This window comes from Ursus arctos, unplaced genomic scaffold (genome assembly GCF_023065955.2).
Source record: "Ursus arctos isolate Adak ecotype North America unplaced genomic scaffold, UrsArc2.0 scaffold_33, whole genome shotgun sequence".
Lineage (NCBI taxonomy): Eukaryota > Metazoa > Chordata > Mammalia > Carnivora > Ursidae > Ursus > Ursus arctos.
In genome coordinates, this window is record NW_026623019.1 from 27,124,258 (window position 1) to 27,146,282 (window position 22,025).

Consider the following 22,025-nt stretch of genomic DNA (forward strand, 5'->3'; position numbering starts at 1 on the left):
TTCAGAGAAAAATCTCTTTTTGAATACATTTTGCTCCACATCTCCTGGCCCCAAAAGGACTGTTGTTAGCAACAGTCAGACATGTCATTTCATCTCCACATGATCATATTTTTAGATGAGTATCTTCAAAAAAGCCAACTGAAAGATATTTGCCTTCATCTTTCAATTAACTTTCATTCTTTGTTCTCATCAAAAATAAAGACCCCCATTTTCCCACATTTTTGGGGGTATGTCTGCATATTTAGCCTTCTTTCAGAAGAAAGATATTTCTACCTTCTTCCTCAACTAGCCTTTGACCTAGATCTCTCTGTTCTCCCAAAGGCCAACATCCCCATCCCAAATCCTTAGGAAAGAAGCACGAGCTGGTTTCTGCCCCCAGATAGCACTGCATGGGGAGACAGGGCCCACTGATTTCCACACTTTGCCCACCTGCCCTCTGACACCTACCCCCCCCCCCTTGCTTCATGGCAAACTCTATCTGAGCAGAAACCCAGCATAGATTCCAGAAGGGAAAAGAGTTGGGCTCAGGGTCAGGGTGAGACCCAGAACACACTAGTTCCCTGAGCATAACGGCCCCTTTACAGTGGGACACCTTGACACAGTCTGAATGTGGCTTCCTGGGGCATCCCTTTGTCCAGAAACAAACCTGGGTCAAGGGGAGAAGTCCAGAATGAAGCAAGTAATGCTGTTCCAGATTTGTTTTCCCAGTGTGGGGGGCCAGACACGGCTTGCTGATCATTCGGAGACCAGTTTGCAAACCTGATGCATGCAGATCAATAGCACTCCTGTCTCGCCAGTACAGCTTTTTATTTATTTATTTATCTGAAAATTGTTATTTATTTTTTTAAAACGTGGGATGCTTTGCGAAGTTGCGTGTCATCCTTGCGCAGGGGCCATGCTAACCTCTGTATCGTTCCAATTTTAGTGTATGTGCCACCGAAGCGAGCACGCTAGTACCGCTTTGTAAAACATCGCCTGAATTTGAAATCCTTCTCCAGCTTGCCTTCGCCCAGCTGCTCCCCGCATCGCCGCCTAGGTGTTCGGAGTTTCCAGCCTCTGGGACTCAGCAAGAGGACACGAAGGACCTCCTGAACCCTCAGCCCCGTGCTAGGCACTATGGGGATGACTCGGACAGATGGGGCAAAGGTGGCAAGCTCCTCCCCAGTGAAGTTTTCTGGGGCTTAGGATCTCTGGAAAAAAAGCATGAGATATGTAAGTGGCAGAGTGAATGTAGTGTAGACAAAGGAATCCATGTTGGCCAACAGGGCTGGGGGAAGCATCTTCGTCTTGTGTATGAAGAAGAGAGTCCTGAAGGATAGGGAGGGTTTTGAAGAGAGGAGAGCAATCGAAGATTCCTGAGCCAAGATGGAAATCTGTGGGTGAGCCCTCAGGGGGCAGGAGGAGGGAGCCTTGCCCCACTCGTGGGTTCGAGTTGCAGGACCAGTGGGAAGTTGTGTCTAACCCAGAGAGTTGCAGATTGCTATCATATTGACAGCCGCTTTTATTCCCCAGCTCCTTTAATGTTCTTGTAGTCAATATTCAGGTGGTATGATTTTGTCTCCCAAGCAGCCAAGTTGGACTGCTGGAAACAGGTCATCCAGGCCACATCAACCAACGCACGACTTTGGATTCATTTTTCTCTTATCATCTCCCGTTAGAATCCTCTTGATTCTCACCCCTCGGAGCGAAACCCAGCAGTCTTCTGCAGCCATGCCATGGATCATCAGGTACATGAAAGAGTTCATTCTAGAGCCTGAGCCATACGCTGAGTCTGCCCAAGACCAAGTCTATTAGCAGAGACCATGTAAGTGTCAAATGACTATCTAGAATAATCAAGTTAGGTTTACTTTGTCATTTTGTATGCGTGCACTGAATTTCTAAAACAGGGTAGTTTATAATCAATCATTGCACTAAACCAATGTGTGGATAATCACCTTTGTTTCAGGTGTTATTACTTTACAGGTTAATTGTTGGAACAGGTAACCAGCAATAACAGGACTCATCATTCACTTTCTCAGCCCCTCAGCTGATTTGGCTATTCACAATTATGAGATTCTTTTGAAAAATATTGGTAGCTTCTAGCAGTTGAAAGTTTATGTCCCCTCTCCTAGACAACCTCACCACCTAGACGTATGTTTAAGTGAAAACAAAGCTCAGATCACATTCTGCCACCTACACTCAAACACGTACTAGCAGGTAAGCACAGAAAATCATTCAACCTCTTTGCCCCATTCTCTTGTCTTTTATAGGAACGCTGACAAGCCCTTTGCAGGAGCTATTCGGTTTGATGTGGTCACAACGAAATTTTGACATCAGGATCAGGTGACAGAGGCGGCAGAGACGGCCTGCCCTCCATTCGTTGGGGACTATGGGGCAGAATTCTATCCCTAGGGCATCATTCCAGAAAGTGTTGGACTGCTGGGACTGCCAGATCAAAGAAGAAGGTGCCGGTGGAAATCTTCTTAGCCAACCACATGTTTTCACACCACTCGTTTCTCTGGAGCAAACTGACTTGTAACACTCCCCGTGGTAACGAACGCGCCCTCTGAAGCAGATAGAGATAGAGCTGTTTGAAGCCCTTGCTTTGTTTCTTCTGGAACCTAAATTCCTGATAAGAGTTCTTTATATGTTAACCAACAACTGTTGACTAATCACCCAAGAGCCGAGATGAAAGCAAAGTGTAATCATAGATATCATCTGCTCCGTCTATATTTTAGGTTCCCTCCCTTTAATCCCCAGCAGCTGTCCTAAAGCCACCTCCAGTAAAAACATAACCAAGTCAAAGAGCGCACTTGCTACACACATGCAGCTTCTATCCAAATCCCCCGGCACCTCCCAACCCCTCTGTAGTTCTAATGAGATCACCACCTTGAATGACTCCTCTGGAGCAATACAAGAGCCACTCCTGCTGGAACCCAAATCCCAATGACTGATCGCGCAGAGTCCCCGAGACAGCGACTTGGAGCCATCTGTAGTAGATGTTGTGAGGCTTTGTCAGATGCCCCTTCAGGAACGAAGGACTTGTTCCTGAGCTGCTGAGAGTTCTGCTGGAGGCTGGCTGAACTTCTCAGACCCTCTGTGAATTGCCCAGGCTGAAGACAGCTACTTTATCCAAGGTTACTCCCCAAGGTGGCAAGTTCCTGGGACAATGGGCATCCAGACTGGTCAATACTGGAATAGAAAAGTCTGGCCCTGTGTCTAGATACCTTTGGTCTGTCCCAGCTCCAGAACTCCCAGCCTCTCCCCCTGCCCAATCCTGCTTCCTTCCCTTCGCCTACCGCCTGCACACGAACCTCCATCTCAGAATCTTGTTCTTTTGGAATAATTTACTATAAAATCATGGGTTTGCAGGGACGCCCATGCGTCCTTGAAGAATGTATAGCATATTCATGCCAGGAGAGGAACCATAAGCATCCCGAAATGCAAGGACTTAAAGCATGGTACCAAACAGGACTGGGTCCTCTGGGCTCCGTGCCATGTGTACTGTCTGTTCTGGGGGTGCCTGCACCCGGTTCAGGACCTTTGTCTCTAGGTTTGGATCACTCATTCCACGGTTCAAAGATGATCTTAAGGCATCGTGTCTTAAGTTCCGTTTTCATTTGTATTGAAGTTACATAGTCCTTGGTTAAAAGAATCAGATAATTCTACAAAGTTTATTTGACGGAAGCTGCTGGCTGAGCCCTGATATTAGTTCCTGCCTTCTTTAATAATAGGACTTCTCTATTTTAGCAGAGCACATGGCCAACAGCCGGTTACTGCACTTCCCAGGCTCCCTTGCAGCTTGGTAAGGCCATGTGCCCACAGTCTGGCCAGTGGCTCTGTGCTCCTTCTGGGGCGTGTTCCCATCAGGGTATGCACAGCTACTTCCCTGACCCATCGCCCCCTCCCACTGGCTGGCATCACAAGAACTAGAATGACTGCTGAGTTCCCCAAGATGGAAGCCATATTTGGGGGTCATAAAGACAGCCCTTCAACCCAAATTGCTTCTCTCTGGACCATATCAAACAAGAGCAAGATGTACCTATTTCACTTGAGCGTTTGTATTTTGAGGTTTTTGTTTGTTTTGTTTTTTATTACAGCAGCGTAGCCTGTATTTTCATCCATATAGCTTGGTTTTTTTTTAAATCCTCTTTTTCCCAGAAACAACCATACTATGTTTAAATAACATATTTCTGTCTGATATTTCATATTCAGACATTCTCTATTGAGTTTCCAGTTTGGACTACGAATATTCTGCTCTCTTTCGCCTTCTCTCCCATCTTCCCCATCCCACTGCATACCTCCTACCCATCTCCTCTCATCCTCCAAAAGGTTGTGTTGTCATTTTAAATAGATAAATATTTAGTGTTTATATAATGATGACAATGCAAATGGTATATAAAACTGATCTCTGCGGTGCACTGTAGATGCTTTGCCTTTCTTAAATAATACTTTCTTTGTCCCAGAGATGATATCGAGCTATTTTTTTTCATTTTCTTAGCTTCCCATGGACTTATTATTAGTTAAAACCCAGTTGTATGATCTCCTCTGAATATGTTCAAATGCACTTGGGATGCAATCAGCTTTATCTCTTTGAAGAAATAGTCCCAGAGTTTTCTGACTGGCTCCACCTGGACTGGCTGTTCACTAAGCCTGAGGTGTGTGTTTGATCAGCCATCTTTAATTGGACATCAGTATCCATTCTACAACTTGGGATTGATTGCTCTGCAAGGCTTAAGTCTCTCTATGGGCTACAAGGGCTGCTCTGGCCACGTGACAGAGCACGTTTCCCTCAGGCTAACTGGGAGGGCTTCCTAAGCAAATATTCTCCTTGGTGGAGGCTTTCTTCTGAGAGTAGTTGCAACCTTCTGTACAGGGAAGACATTGCAAATCTCTGAGCTAGATCAGCGTCTTCGTTTTTGGAGTTGAGACTTAAAACTCTTCCTGCATTAGGCAAAAAAAAAAAAAAAAAAAAAAAAATTAACAGCCTCCTAAAAAAACCTCTAACTCAAGGTATTACTATTTAATTATTTCAAATTCAGTATTGTTCAGGCTACACCATTGCACAGGGATATTGACCAACCTTCAACTTGACAACGTTTCCAGGAATTTTGGGTATGGTGCTAATGCATAATTTTTTGGCCTCTGTCCAAGTTCAGATTTAGGTGTGACTCTTACCAAGAATGCCTGGAATCTAAACAACCAAGTTTAGAACTTCATCCGAACCCCCTTCCTCATGTTCTTTCACTGCCAACACAGCCAGTCATCCCCCGAGCCCCTGCTAGAGAATTCTGGGAAGTCAACTCAACTTGGCATATTTTATTACAAGATTAAGCCATTGCAGGGAGGTGATCTGCCCAAAACCAGGTGGACGCTGGTCAACTATTGTCAGTCTCATTCTCCCTTCAGTTATCTTTCCTAAATTCCAGTATAGTTTTAGATGGTTGAACAACTAATGTGGTCTGAGGAAAGCTTATCACCTGAGACTAGGCAAGGGGAGCAGAGTAAGGATCTCACTGGGGCTGATTGGAAGTTAAACCAGTCAGTGCAACTCCCTAAAACACACACACACACACACACACACACACACACACACACACACACCCCATAACAGCAACACAAACTCAATGTTTGATCATTTCAATCTGGCTATTGATAAAAATTTCAAAAAAAATTTAATGGAAGGAAATTAAGAGTTGAATTCTAGATGAATTTATGAAGACATTTCTAAACAGAATTGTCTTTGAAGTTCGTGTGGTTTTTTTTTTTAAAGATTTTATTTATTTACTTGACAGAGATAGACACAGCCAGCGAGAGAGGGAACACAGGCAGAGGGAGTGGGAGAGGAAGAAGCAGGCTCCTAGCGGAGGAGCCTGATGTGGGGCTCGATCCCATAACTCCGGGATCACGCCCTGAGCCGAAGGCAGACGCTTAACGACTGAGCCACCCAGGCGCTCCTGAAGTTTGTGCTTTTTTATTTGCAATCATCATCACACATTTCTGAACCCATGCTAAGTGCCAGTTGGCACGTACGTAAATGACTAATGACAAAACAAGGTAGGACACACTAACTAGCCAACAGGAAGTGAGGGGGGAAAGTAGAGAGGATTTTACCTGCACCTCCAAGGAAGGATAGAATGTATACCAGTGAAAAGGCGGAGGCAAGCAGTGTGTGCAAAGGGGACAGTATGAATGTGGGGTACAGAGGTAGAGAAGGGCCTGACGTGTTTCTGGCATGTTCAGAGAGGAAGTTTTCTGAGAACACAGGATTCAGGTGTAGGAGTAATAAAAGAGCACTGTGAAGAGGTGCACTGATTCTAAGTTGTGGTGGAGCGGAAAGGTCAACTGAAGGATTTGGACATCTTGAAGGCATTGGGAAACCGCAGGTTTCTGTTGTTGTTTAGGGGTGTGGGTTTGGTCAGGGAGGAGGGGAAATGTGATATACACAAACTCTGCTTTGGGATGATTCATCTGACCGTGACATGTGATGGATCAGGACGGAGAGGCCTGGGGGTCAGGGACAGGCAGGCCCGCATGAGGAAGTGAGAAAGGCCTCCGGTGATGAAGCAGCTAGGCCGTAACCACACTACAGGCCGAGCGAGCTCACCGTTCCGCACCTTCCCGGAGTAAGTCTCCCAGCCCCCCATGGAGCAGGTATCTGGCTCCATCTTTGAGATCAGGAAGGTCACTCCGAGAGGTCCAAGGTCACAGGAGCAAATGACACAGATGGGGTTTGAACTCATTTTTTTTCTGACGTCGAAGTCTTTTTTCTTTCTACTCATCATGACACATCAGACCCTTGTTTTTTTGTTAAAGATTTTATTTTTAAGTAATCTCCACACCCAATGTGAGGCTCAAACTCACAACCCTGAGATCAAGAGTCACGTGCTCTATTGCCTGAGCCAGCCAGGCACCCCCAGCCTCTTGTTTTTAATAGTGGCTAATTATAGGCGGTGACAGAGGACAAGGAAGGGGACCCTACCTTGACTGGGCTGTCCTCGCAGCCTCGGCGTCTTTGTGTTGCACCATGATTTCGTGAGTAATTCAATATCCTCTTGTTTCCACTTGGGAGTTGCGGGGTAAAAGCCGTTCCACGTTGCAAGAGTCTCCCTGAAGGCCAAGGGCCGGGATCGCCCTGAGACAGAAAGCGAGTAGCGAAACACGTTTCAGGTTTGTGGGAAATTGCGAAGGACAAGACAGAAATCATAAAGGTGCAATTGAATTACGTTGTGTCGTAGCCCCTGGGATAACAGCTGTTTTCCAGGCCTACGATTGTTCTCATTAGGAAATTAAAAATGTGAAGCTCCGAGGCCCAGCCCTGCATGGCTCAGGCCACGTGGTGACAGGAAGCCCTGTGTTTGCACAGGTGGGGGAGCGAGCAGCCGCACAAAGTGGGTGGCTGGAAGCCCTGCCCGGAGCGCAGGTGGGCTATTGAAGAAAAGCAAACCCAGGAAGAGGCCTGTGTGTTCTGGTGTTGTCAGCTTCGCTCCGCAGAGGGAGGAGTGGTCCGGCAGTACTCTCCACGTTGGTGGGTCAGTTCAGGGCCAGATGCAGCTAATGGTTGGGGCCCCTCCACTCCTCCAACCCCCTGAAGCAGAAGAATTCGGTCCTGGCACATGGTCAGTTCCCCTTTCTGGGCTGGTCCTGAAAAATTACTTACAATTTGACACTTTCATACACAGATAAGAACAACCCAAACGATGCCTTTTGAGAACCCATGTAGGAATGTCGTCTATTCCAGAAGAGATGTTTGTTTCAGACAAAGGGAATAAGCAGCCCAGGACTCAGGAGAGGGGCCACCGCAGGGCTGGGGCTCCGGGCGGCAAGGGGTCGGAATGTGCAGAATCACTTGGACGACGGCAGTGTTGCCAGCAAGCTAGTTTCTGAGTGGGGTGCTGACATCATGCGAGTCGATACAATAATTAAGACCAAATCTACATACAAACCATGGAAGGGCACGCACAGACCACGAGGACAGTGTGTCAAGAACCTAAGATTTCTGTCCACCCGAGGTGCAAAGAGAGCAAGAGCACAGAAGATGGGACGTCACCAGGACTCTGCCAAGGCCCCTGTGATGAGACACCTAGGCTCATACCTTGCTGAAGGCCCGGGTGTGCAGCCCGATGACCTGACGCCTGTGCCCCACGGCCTTCTTGACATGCGCCCCCCCCTGATCTCCACACGCACAGAGACCACAGTCCTTGACTCAGAGACTGTGAAATGAGCCACGGTAGAAAACTTCATTGAAAATGAACGTGGAGGACGGTAATAATACCAACTATATTGGAAATTTAGATGCCAATAAGCATTTCTTCAAATTAAAGGGTATGGAATATCAAAGAGAAAGTCAGAAAATGTGAATTTTTGCACCTGGCCTACAACGCATCAGTTTGTCACCTCAAGAAGTTACCTTCCATGTCAGGGGCTAGAATGATCCAACTACACTTTTTCTCATTCCCTTCTCCTCTTCTCCTCCCTTCCCCCGCCCCTCCCCCACCTCTATTTCTAACCCGAACCATCCTTTCCTCCCTGAAAGAAATCGCTATGTGCCAGCAAGGGTGTTAGGCCCCAAGGTCAAAGAAATGATCACACCTGGTGAGTCACTGCCCTGGGGGAACTTCTACGGGGACAAGAAACCACCTGCATCAGCCTCATCACGCAGGTGGAGACGGTGCTTCGGAGGAAAGGCTTCAGCACTGTGGGGAGGCAGCGACCGCGTGTTTGCGGTGGTCACAGAAGGCTTCTGTGGTGGGGAGACAGGAGACCTGAGTGAAGGAGAGAGGCAGCTGAGTGAACATGTCACCCGGCGCCTTCTCGGAAGGGGGAAGGAGGAGCCCCTGGCTGATCCCTGTAGCCCGAGTGGCTACGTGCCTGGCCCATCTGCAGACCGGAGGAGGCTCGTGTCAGAGCCTCTACATGTAGTAAGAGCCGTTACATGATTTGCAAGACCCAGTGCCAGATGAAAACACGGGGCCCCTGGTTCAAAAGTTATTAAAACCTTCAAAACAGCAACAGCAGAGCACTGACCCAAGTGGGGGGCCTTCGAAGCTCAGGGCCTGGGCACCTGCCCGGCTGGCCCCACCTAAGGAGGGAAATGAAGTCTAAGAAATATTTGAGCTGGCTGTGGATGGCCTTGGAAGCCATTGCAGGGACCTTAGATGTTACTCCAAATATAATAGGAAGCCATCACAGGTCTGAGCAGGGCAGCAGAGGGGCCTGGCTGCTTCCAGAAGGATCTCTGACTCTTCTATGAAGGTGAACCTGAGGAGACCAGGAGTGACAGTAAGGAGACCGGCGAGGTGGCTAAAGAACTCTCACAATGACAATAAATGAAGAACGAAGTCTACACGCCACTCTTTTGTCATAACGGAATGCAATATTGTCTCCACTAATTCCCGCATTTGGAATATTCTATGTGTTCTTTGGCTCCCGTAATGAATGAAGGTGCTCTGACCACTGGAGCAGGTTTGGGTAACGTGCTCAGAGAACTTAGACAGAAGGGGAAGCCAGGCTGAACATGCCCTTTACCTTCTCCGGATGCCTTTCCTCAATTGATTTGACACCAGGTGGGGACGGGAAGTAGAAAGAACAGAAACACATACTTCAGAAAAATTCCATCCCGTAGGTCCCTGATCTGGAATTCCATTTCACTTTCTTTAAAGGAAAAGGAAATTCCTGAGGGCTTAAAGAATGTCTGTCAATGGCTTCTACAGGTGTCATGAGAAGGGAGGGCTGGAACGCTAACAGAGCCAGAAGGGAGGCGCGGGCTCTTGGGCATGGGGGAGTAGGTGGGCTCCGCAAGGTGCAACTTCGGTGGGCATCCGCCATTTCTTCCCCGAGCCCCTGAGGAACCCCCTGGAGATTCCAGCTTCTGAACAACAGCTTCGGGGGCAGATTTTGATGGAATTATGGCAGGGAGATTGAGGGTGCTCCTGCCTGAGAAAGGGGGTAAAGGTAGCTAAGAAAACAAGAACGAGGATTGAAACTAGCCCACTGTTTATGAACCCTGATGCACTCTGACATGGATTTGTGCCCACCCGTAGCAGCCCTGTGACTGATCAGGATCTGTGCTTGTACAGTGAGGAAGAGGTCAGGTCAACGGCCTAAGCTCACCCATTGAGAAATGGAGAAATCAGGAATCAAAACTGAGCTCATATTTTTCCCATCTTGCCAAAACCCTAATGGTGGTAGTTTTTAAAAACAGCCACCTATTCCTGGACCCTCCACTCACTGATTCCTCCCCTTGCACCTCTGTGGGCTTATGAGTGCTTTAAACAATAGGTATGGCAGAAATGAAGCTATGTAGCTTCCAAGGCTAGATCAGAAAAGGCCAGGCGGCTTCGTCTGGTTCTCTTGGAACCCTTGATCTGGGAACGCTTGCTTTTGGAATGTTCCCTCTTGGATCCTATCAGCCATGCTGTGAGAAGTCAAGGCACATGGAGGAGCCACATAACAGTACCTGGGTCAACAACCCCAGGGAGCCCAGCTCCGAGCAGCCCAGCCCCGAAGCCAGACATGTGAGCGAAGACGCAATCTCAGAAGTGAATCCTTCGGGCTGGGCTCTCCCAATCCTCCCTGCTGAGGCCACAGACGTCCTGGAGCCCTTGTGTGTCTGTGCTTTTCTGTGCCCTTACCATGTTTATGACCCACAGAATTCATAAGCATAATCTAAGGGTGATTGTTTTATGCCATGAAGTTTGGGATAGTTGGTTATGCGGAAAAAGACAACATACCTAATAATTTTGCTATGGGCTGACTTGAGGTGTAAATGGACCTCAGATCATGCGTCTAAAAGGAACAAACTGAGGGCTTCAGGGGAGGGGGGAATGGGATAGACCGGTGATGGGTAGTAAGGAGGGCACGTATTGCATGGTGCACTGGGTGTGATACGCAAGTAATGAATCATGGAACTTTACATCAAAAACTGGCGATGGGGGCGCCTGGGCGGCGCAGTCGTTAAGCGTCTGCCTTCGGCTCAGGGCGTGATCCCGGCGTTATGGGATCGAGCCCCACATCAGGCTCCTCCACTGGGAGCCTGCTTCCTTCTTCCTCTCCCACTCCCCCTGCTTGTGTTCCCTCTCTCTCTGGCTGTGTCTATCTCTGTCGAATAAATAAATAAAATCTTAAAAAAAAAAAACCTGGGGATGTAGTGAATGGTGACTAACATAGTATAATAAAAAAATATTATTATTAAAAAAATAAAAAATAAATAAAAGGAATGAACAATATGAGCCGTGGTTTTGAAACATACTGACTAAAGAAACAACACATTAATTCTTTGTTCCTTTTCAGCTGTGGTCCGGTTTTCGACGGGCGCCATGCTTTCTCTTGAATTCTGCCATTTGAATGACAAGTGTCTGAAACTAGAGGTTCTTGGACCTCTAATAATAATCAATACATCTCTCTATATAAAGTTTATATAAAGTCTTTCTGGTTTATGTAGGGTCATTAAAGTCTCCTTTATCCTAATAGTTCCCTGCTCTGAAATCTATGGAGTCATTTGGAATTACATGACAAATGACATTTATAAATCAATGACTGGTGGAAGCAATTTTAAATCAAAGTATTTGAATAACTTCATTTTTTTTCAAAAGTAGTATGTTTTAGGCTACATCTCATATAGGCTTTGTCAAATTTATATTTATTCATGTACCCAAACCATATCCAGATTGCATCTGAGCCTACTCCGAGGCCTTATGTACTATTTAATTGCTTTTGACAGGCATGATATCCCATAAAAGCTATGGCTTTCCTCTGAAAACCTCCTCCAGCTAAAAATACACTGTACTGAAAATAAAGTGGTTGCATCATCTAAATTCGATTCTCTGTAGCATTTTGTAAAATTTCACAACCATAGGGAATGAGCTCTTAAACTTGATTTCAGGGCGTCTGACACAAGACGTGGGATGCGGACGTGAGCACGCTGTCCTCACGCTGGGGAGCGAAGCCCAGCACTTTCACGTCCCTTTCTCCAGGCTCCAAGCACGCCAATGCTTGGGCTTTCAGAAGGAAAATAATTCTTGAGGAACAAGAATTATGTGAGGGGGGAAACTGAGGCTCTTGGAGCAGAGCGTGGACAAACATCTGGGGCAGAACCAAGAGAGAGGAGAACGTGTCGTAGCTAAAAAGAAGGCATTTGGCAAGAGCTGAGAATAGGGACAGGAGAAGAAAGCAGTGGGTGACTGAAAGTGACACCAAGAGCTCCGAATATTCTTGTCACCAGGACTCCTATCTTTTGCCTGATGGCACAAACTACCTGGTTTTCCCAGTGGATCGTCTGCCTCCCGGGTCCTGCTTGTTGCCCGGATCCCTGTTCATGGTGCTGTGTCATACCTGTGAACCCCAGACTCCTTCTGGGGGTGTGCAGGAAGGATTGCGGCAGAAACCCACATGAAAGACTTGGGTTTGGGCAGCGATAAATCTTCTGGAAGATGAAATGGCTCTGATGACTTGCGTGCTGCCATCTGGACTGTGGTCATTCCCAAGGTTAACTCTTTCCTTGTTGTCGTTGGGGTGGCCAGCATTGCTTGTGTTGTTAGATTAAAAATAAAACAGGGGGAACCCAGCTCACCACCGCAAAGCTTACGGCCTTGACACAGCTTGTCAGGAACGGCTGGTCAAGCTCCTTGAAGCCAGAGGCTCCCGTAAATCTCAACATTTGATAATGCTTGTTTTGTTTATTTGTGAGGCAAGGCCGAACAGTCAGCCCTACTGTCATGCATGAGACAGGCAGCTTTCTGTAAAAACGGAAGCAGTGTCCTCAGGATTCCAAGGACACCTACGTCATCGTGCTGTTTGTAGACTTTTTGGAGGTGTACCTTCCAACGAGAGACACGTCTAGAACTTCAAATCAAGGTCCGCTTGGTTGAAAAGGCCTTGAAAATCATCGCTGCATTTTATACACGTTTATACGCTGACACAGTAAACACCCTTGTAAGGCCAGGTGGTCCAGAAATCACTCTCTGAGATGAGGATCTGCGTGGGACGGGCTCATTAAGGACGAACGTCCCTGAAGACCAGTCGGGAGGGAGGGAAGCAGGACAGTAAAGGGAGGAAGCCAAATGGGGGAGCTCTTTCAGGCTGAGGTCTGACGGGGTGGGCCAGCCTGATCTGGGCGGGACATGGTCCGTTGTCGTTTGTCCCAACTGCCAGCAAAGGAGCTGAGCATCCCTATTCCCTAGGCAGACAGCCCCTGGGAAATAAGACCAATAAAACTTTCTAGTGTGAATATGATGTGGTGAGATTTGGAAAAGGATCTGGGAGCACATTTATTGTCACTTACCATATAATATAGATGTTCCAACACGGTCAAGTGTGAGCGTCTCAGTTGCTGTTATGAATCAATGGTCTCAAATGCCTAAGGCCTTCTCTCCTCACCTGAAGTTGAGGAATTATCTGAGGCCAGACTGAGAAGTTTCGACCTGTCCTCGTTTCCCCAGAAAACGATGCTTCTCACATTTCCAGTTATTATTAGTGCTTTGCACAGCAACAATCCCGCCTTCCATAGTACGAGGGAATCACAAAGAATGAATGAGATCCAATCTATACCGAATGGCTAGGTTTCCATTTGATCAGCCACCAATTCAACAAATATCTATTGTGTGCCCTGTACAGTTCAGGACTCGTGCTAAGTTTTGAAAATACAAAGCAACAAAAGATACATCTGTATATGGGTCAACATCCTTGGAACAGAGGCTAGGAAGGATGGAGGGAGACATGAAACTGGAAAGGGAAGCAGGAACTTCATCAGGGAGCTTCTTGAAAACTATGCTAATGCAATGACTTTTTATTGGTCATATTTCCTGGGGCTTTTCATCTGCTTTGAAAAATATTATCAGCTTTCTAATTTTCCCTTCACCCCATTCTAAGAGACTCAGAGACCACATGACTCAGCTTTATCCAGACACCTCCCCCTCCAGCTCCAAATCAAAACTTCCGTGTAAACTACCCCTCAAGGGCATGGATTTTACAGAGTTTGGTGATTGTGTTCCTTTATGTTTATTGCCTGCTTTTCTGCCCCTTTTCCTGAATTCTTTTAGCTTCTGGGCATGTGACACTCACATAAAATAATCAGAAAACATTTTTTTCTTTAGGTCAGCAATATTTTAGGAATCTTCCTCCTCTTCTAACTTTAATCATTAAAGCTCTGTATTGGCGTGCGCAGTCCTAAACTTCTTAAGTAGCTACATGTTGGAATTTCATTATTGATATGCAAAGAAGTATTTTGTAATTACGAGAGTGCAATCTGTAAAAGGAGAGAGAAAAGCTGTGAGAATGACATACCTGCATTTATTCAGAGTCCCTACTTGGGTTCGGCACTGTAGAAACGGAAGTTTTGTCAGTATGCCTGTCTCTCTAGAATTCTACTTGCCTAACTGGTGTGAATCTTAATTCCTTTTTTTGGATGACCTTAAATTTTCTGGTTCAAACTAACACCCACCAGATCTCCTAGTGGGTTGGGGGCTGTACTATGGAAAAAGCCAGTAGAACAGCCCAGCCATATTTTTGCATCACCCATGAGCCCAGGTTGTGCTCCCACTGAGCTGCAGGCTTCACACTGCAGTGTGGGCTTCACCAATGAGGCCCCATGAGGCAGCAGCTCACGTGTGCTCAGGTGTGTTTGAGGTGCGTTGTTGCCTAAGGAGCCCCATGTGAAAGAGTGAAGTCTACCTCCTGGGTGGTGTTGGTGCAAGGAGGGTCACACGTGGGCCTCCAGCAAAAGGTAATCGTAAGAATGAATAATAGCCCACATTTGTCACACTCGGCCATGTGGTGCTATTCCCACCGTCTAAGAGAAATAAGGAACGACTTAATGAAACTATCAATAACTTGCACACTTAAAAACATTCCAACTGAAACATTTACACCATATGTAACTTAAAATCAAAATACCAAGGTTGGAGTCTAACAGTATGATTCTGAACAAGCCGCTTAGTCTCTGTTTTGTAAAATGTGAAGAATATGCAGAACAGCAATAATAAGAATAATAAGGGTTGAATTGTGTCCCCCGGAAAGATCTGTTGAAGTCCTCACCCCAGCACCTATGCATTTGACATTCTTTGGAAATAGGGTCCTTGCAGATATAATCAATTTAGGATGAGGTCATCAAGGTGGGTGTAATTCAGTATGACTGGTACCCTTGTTCAAAGAGAAGAAACACAGGAACAGACACACAAGGAGGCCACCATGTGAAAACAGAGCAGAAATGACAATGAAACATGTACAAGTCAAGGCAAGGACCACCAAGGATTTCTGGTGACCCCAGAAGCCAAGTGAAGAGATGGCACCCATTCTCTCCACAAAGCAGCAGAGTGAGCGCGGCTCTGCTGACACCTCTGTTTTGGACATTTCGTTTCCAGAACCGTGAGAGAATACATTTCTCTTGTGTTAAGCCACCTTGTTTGGGGTACTCTGTTACAGTGGCCCCAGGGAATGAATAGAAATACTATCTGTCCTGCCTTTCTTCATGCAAAGTGTATATGGGTGCCCTTTGTAACGTTTGTAAGTTACTGGTCAGGACACTTTCCCTTTCAAGAAAACAGAAACGTCAGGGGCGCCTGGGTGGCACAGCGGTTAAGCGTCTGCCTTCGGCTCAGGGCGTGATCCCGGCGTTATGGGATCGAGCCCCACATCAGGCTCCTCTGCTATGAGCCTGCTTCTTCCTCTCCCACTCCCCCTGCTTGTGTTCCCTCTCTCGCTGGCTGTCTCTATCTCTGTCGAATAAATAAATAAAATCTTAAAAAAAAAAAAAGAAAAGAAAACAGAAACGTCAAACTAAAAAGTAAAAAAAGGAAATTTTCTGACTCAGTTCTAAATCAGGCAAAGGACTCTTATCTGTCAGCCTAGAATATTTAATCTTTTTCTAAGAATTCCTGTACTGGCTACTTGCAGGTCCAGACACACATCTTCCCAGGTCAAATTCAGATGAAAAGGAAGGTGACTTCCCATAGCTTCCAAAGAAGTTCTGAGTTGTACCAACTCAGGTCATGTGCCCATTTCTGAACCAATCAGCATGGCCATGGAATACGATGTTCCGGTTGGTCCAGCTGGGTCACAGGCTTCCCCCTGCAGTAGGGATTGAGCTACTCTTGAACCACATGTGCTGAGCATGGACAGGAGAGATTCCTTGAAAAAAGTTAATAGCATTACTAGAAGAAAGGAAAATAAATGTCCCATGTCTTTCCCTAGCTTCTGTCCTATTTCTTTGCTCATCCTCAGCAAAATGTGTTAGAAGAATTGCCTGTGGTTACAACCTCGGCCTCTTATCATCTGGGTGGGCTTCTGTTCCATCGCTCCACAGATGGGCCGCTCCAAGGTCACCAATGACCTCTGCTGGCCTCCAGCATGCAAAGGCGGTCACAATCTGTCCCTATAGGTCTCAGCATCTCACCAGGTGACCTAGAACCACTCCCTCCTCTATAAGCATGGGCACCCTATCTGTCAGTCACTGCTCCCTCCTGCCTCCCTTTCTGGTTCTTCTTTGGCCGCAAGGAGGCCACCATCCTTTAGCTACACTTTTCCTGGATGCCTGAGGCGTTAAATACAATATGCTTGCCCGCGGTTCCCAGATGGAAACCCCCAGTACTGATTTCTCCCCTGGACTTCATTCTTATGGATTTTACCTTAACTGACTTGGCTCACTAGGCTCTGCCTGACACCTTGACCTCATCTCAGCCACGGCAGGGGCTCACCTGGCCTCCTGCGTCAGCCTCTCACTCATCTCCCTGCTTCCGCTGCTGCCAACATGATTGTATTAGAAACCACAGTGAAACTGAAGGTACTCTTCGGCTCCATAGCCCCCGCCCCACAACTGGCTTTCCTCTGCACTTAACATTCAAGTAAAATAAAATCCCAAATCCTTACCCAGAGCTGTATATAGTCTGATCCTGCCTGCCCCAAGGGCAGAGGGAAGGGAGTGGTCAGCTCTGGGTGTGGACAGTAAGGGGATGCATTTGCCACAGAAAATTTAAAAATCAAGGTAAAACTCTGCCGTCTCGTATCACCATGAACCAGCAATTCCAAACTATGTAAGTGATAAAAATACTCTTTTGAAAAAAAGCGTTTGTTGGTCTGAGTTCTGAACAACTGCGGAAAGGCTGTAGAGTTTTAATGATATATGGGTAAGCTGTAAATGAGCACATTGCGGTCCCTTATTTTTTAATGAACTTTGTATTTTACTTGGAAGTTAACTTGGAGTTCTCCCAGATACAGCAGGTAGGGAAGACTCAGCTACACACATGCTGGTTCCAAAAGTGCTTTTTTAACGGTTTGAGATCATTCAAGCTCTCTTTAGACACAGTATGTAACCAACCCAAGGAGACATAAATGCTTGTAAAGGTGAAAAACAGGAGTTGACTTGCTTCAATTCTGTTCTCTAATGCATCTACTTGAAGTTTTTGTTTGTATTCAAAATGTAAAATCAAAATTTCTTCTTCTTTAATTGCTAGTTATTCAATTACTTAAGAATGAATAAAATGATTTTTATGGATTGTTGCATAATTATTATAGAAAATAATTTTCATGTAGGGGGAACAAGTGTTAGAAACATCTCGACCTTGCTTTGGTACGCTGGACCCTTCAAGATTGATCGTAACTGAGCCTTCACTCGAGCTCAGTGGCTCTCAACCACAATTCTGCCCCCAGGGACATTTGGCAAAGTCTGGAGACCCGCTGATTGGCATCAGTGCAGGGGGGGTTGGGAGCTGCTACTGGTACTTAGTGGGCAGCGCCCAGGGTGTTGGTAAATAAGCCCCTACAATGCAGAGGACAGTTGCCCAGAAGACGGAACTATCCTGGCCAAAACGTCAACAGGGCCGTGGGTGAGTTACCCTGCTGCTCTCTCTGCCTCGCATGCCTTTCCATCAGAGCTTCTCAGGGCTTGTTCCATGGTACTCATTCCCAGGATAAGAGCCACCTCCTTGTGGAGGCTTTTTCTGACTACCCACCTGGAGTAGGGCCTCTCTTAGCACTCGCCCACATATCACCTTATTTTATTGTCTTCATAGCACTTCTCACGGCCCGAGATGAACTTTTCCACTCATGTGTTTGCTGGTCATTGCTCGTTTCTCTTCTGTGAATGGAAGTACACCTCTCTAAGCACAAGGCCTGCTCACTGTTATATCCCCAGGGCTTGGAGAAGTAAATGACACTTACTGTGAGCCCCATAACCATGTGTATAGTGAAAGAATGGACAAGAATAAGACTACAGACGTCTACTAAATTCCTACACTAATGCAAAGTACTGCATTACTGGTTTTCTCTAGGCACTGGGGGCTTCTCACTTCGCTTTACTTAATAGGCATTCACATACCTACTGATCGGAATCACACTTCTGATTGTCCCAATTCAGGATGGAAATATTCCTTTTGACATACACACTCAGTGGTTTTTTTAAACGTCAATATTCCAATCAACTGGGTAGTTCTTTCTTGACCATATTGAACTGTTTCCCTACTCCTTTTGGGAGTATAGTTTTAAACCTGAGCAAGAGTGAAAAGTACTAAATGCAAGAAGATAATTTTCTCATTGATCTCTCAGATATCCTGCATCCCTTGATTATGCCTATGATTACATCTGTTTTTTAAATGATTTTCACATATTACTAAGGCAGGTTACATTATTATTCACTATGATAAACTTATTTTGGTGGTAGGAGAGAGAGAATTACACATAGCCATTTCCTTTAAATATATTTTTTTTATGATTTTATTTATTTATTTGACAGAGAGAGAGAGTGAGTGAGCACAAGCAAGGGGAGCAGGCTCCCCACTGAGCAGGGAGCCCGATGGGGGACTCCATCCCGGGACCCCGGGATCACGCCCTGAGCCGAAGGTAGACGCTTAACTGACTGAGCCACCCAGGCGCCCCTTAAATACTTTTTAATTGTCAACATTCCTCCAATAGGAGGAGTGAGATGCCTTCCTAGCACTGAACTAGGTGGGTACCGAGAAGTCAGGCATGGCCCCTGGGGGAGCTTCCAAGAACTGACAGGTTTACTACAGGGGGGATGAGATAAACATCAGTCAGCTATAACACAGCCTACACAACCTTCCATCCCTTGGGAGTGATATAGCCGAAATGCCCCCAAGTCCAGCTGTTAGACTTGGTAGATCATGGAAGACTCTGTGGAGGGGGTGGCATAGAGTTGGGCTGAGAAGGCTGGGCTGGATTCAGATGTGGAAGAGCAGGGGTGGGGTGAGGGGGGAAAGGGACCAAGAGCAATGTAACCCGAGTGTGTTCCACGAGCAGAGCCACGAAAAGCTGAAGCACGTGGGGTGCCGCAAGGCAGCATGTATTTTGATTTGAACAGAATAGGGACATGGAAGGGGAGTAACAGAAAAGAAAGTGAAAATGGTGGTGGGGCACGTTTGGGACACTGTAGGACTCCCTGCTGAGGCCCTGGGCCCCCTTGAGCTGTGGATGAGAAGTCACTGGGGCTTGGAACGTGGTGGTGTGATGGCTGAGACTTCAGGAGAGGTGGTCTTGAAAGGCTCCGTAAGAAGACTCTGCGCAGGCTGGCAGAAAGCCACAGCTGCCACGTGGAGGACTGGCCAGAGGGGCTGGACCAGCTTGGCCTGGCAGCACTGGGTGGAGATAACTGTGGGTGAGCCCTCTATGTGCTTCTCAAGAATTGCTCCTCGATATTTACCTAAAGGAGAGTCAAAGTGTTGTGTGGTGGAAGGGTGGCAGGCCAGAGAAGGCCCTGTGGTGGCAGAGCCGAAGCTCTTCAGGGAAATGCCAGGCCTTCTTAGAAGGCAAATGACTGGCCATCCTCTTCTCCTTGAGCTTAGCTGCGGATGGGTGTCCCCGGCCCACCCCTGTCCCGGCCACACGGCACCCTCTCCTTGAGGATAAGTGCACTGGTCCACATCCTGTGACATTTCCAAAGTATTTCAGGGCCTTTATCACTTGGAGGCTTGCACTGTGCGGTCTGTGCAGGCGTCCCACGTCTTGTTCCAGACCTGGAAAGAGAAGATGGAATGCTGCAGAGGAGTCTGCTTCCACCCCTAAACAGCTCTTGCTCTTCTCGGACGTGACTTCGAGTAAATTCAATCAGTTACTCCAAGTGCCCAGCAGCTTTTGACTATGAAATTCCTTAAAAAAAAAAAATGCTTCTCCATGTCGGTGTCCTCTGTACCTCTTTTCAAAGAGCTGAGAATTATCTGCAAATGTAATGAAACTGCACTATTTCTTCAGTGTCTTTGACTAATAAGGCCAACACTAAGACAAGGCCAACACTAAGACAAGGCCAACACTAAGACAAGGCCAAACCCCACGGAAACTGCACTATGGGAAGATGAAAGAAGAGGAAAAGGGACTTCACAGGTTGAAGTTTAAATCCATACTTCTCCTTGTTGATGCTGAAGATGTGGCTTTTGCACAAGCTACTTGTCTGTTAAAAATCTAATTTCTGGCAGGAAGAATGGATCTGGGTTACTGGACTCAAGAGATCTCTTTCTGATTCACCCTAATAGATCCATTCCTTGATAACAAGACGCAAAATCCTTCTTCTACCAGGTCGAACTACCCTGTTTGAGGGTGAAGTGTGGTGAGGACAGCAGTCCGTCACCCTTGCAGAGTGCTCCATCCACTCGGGCCCCCTCTCCCACTCAGACTCCTTGCACTTCTGTCTCCTCCTGGTGTCAGGGTCCAGAGCAGCAGCCCTGCCACCCAAACTGCTTCAGCCACAGCCACTCTGCTGACACACAGACCTTCTCCAGCAGAGTGACTAACTCATGTCTCCTGTCAAAGTTACCATGGTCCATATCCAGGCACCCGTCGGCTACTGCTGCTAACACCGCTCTTACTATCTTCAGAGGCTGCAGAAGCCAGCAACCAGGCATCGCTGCCTTGGCACCAGGACCACTTCTTTTTTTTTTTTTTTTTAAAGATTTTGTTTATTTATTTGACAGAGAGACAGCCAGTGAGAGAGGGAACACAAGCAGGGGGAGTGGGAGAGGAAGAGGCAGGCTCCCAGTGGAGGAGCCTGATGTGGGGCTCGATCCCAGAACGCCGGGATCACGCCCTGAGCCGAAGGCAGCTGCCTAACGACTGCGCTACCCAGGCGCCCCGAACTTCTAAATGCTGCTGGGCCACTGGGGCCAAAGCGCATGATGCCCACAGCAGCCTTCGTGGCACAGCTTCTTGCTTTCATACTCATCTTGTACAGCATCTGTTTATTATTACTCAGGCCTAAGCCCAGGGGAACTGATGAGAAGAAAATCTGTGAGACACTATGCTGTACTTGGGATCATCGCTGTCACTGACCCCAGCTTCCCCAGCTCCCCTTGACCCCATCTGCTCCCTAGACTTGCTGGATAGAAAGCCCCATGCATCCTCACCTCATCTCTAGCACCAACAAGTGGCTGCCTGGCAAACTTCGAGCAGTGAGAGACAAGAGGTAGAAAGATGGAATAAATGTAACCAAAGAGGTTAAAGACCTGTATACTGAAAAGATACAGACATCGATGAAAGAAATCGAAAGAGTCATAAATAAATGAAAAGATATTCTGGGCTCATGTACTGGAAAAATTAGTATTGTTAAAATATCTATGCTACCCAAAGCAATCTACAGATTCGATGCAATCCCTATCAAAATTCCAATGGCATTTTTCACAGAAATAAAACAATTCTAAGATGTGTATAGAACCACAAAAGATCCCAAATAATGCAAGCAGTCTTGAGAAAGAACAGCAAAGCTGGAGGCGTCACTCGCCCTATTTTCAAACTATATTACAAAGCTATAGTAATCAAAACAGTATGGTATTGCATAAAAACAGGTACACGAATCAATGGAATAGAATAGAGAGCCCAGAAATAAGCCCATGCATATATGCTCAGTCGATTTACAACAAAGGAACCAAGAATCTTCAATGGGGAAAGGGTGGTTTCCTCAGTAAATGGTATTGGGAAAACTGGACAGCTACATACTGAAAAATGAAACCAAACCACTTTTTTACACCATCCTCAAAAATAAATTCAAAATGGGCTAAAGACCTAAGTGTGAGACCTGCAACCATAAAAATGTTAGAAGAGAACACAGGCAG

At 46.6% G+C, this 22,025-nt stretch overlaps 1 non-coding gene across 1 annotated transcript; it reads right to left on the reverse strand.

Moving 5' to 3' along the window:
• Positions 1-845: 845 nt before the first annotated feature.
• On the reverse strand, positions 846-949 carry LOC113269888 (U6 spliceosomal RNA). The gene has a single exon (XR_003321616.1). It is a non-coding gene; the product is annotated as a U6 spliceosomal RNA (small nuclear RNA).
• Between the last annotated feature and the right edge of the window lie 21,076 nt (positions 950-22,025).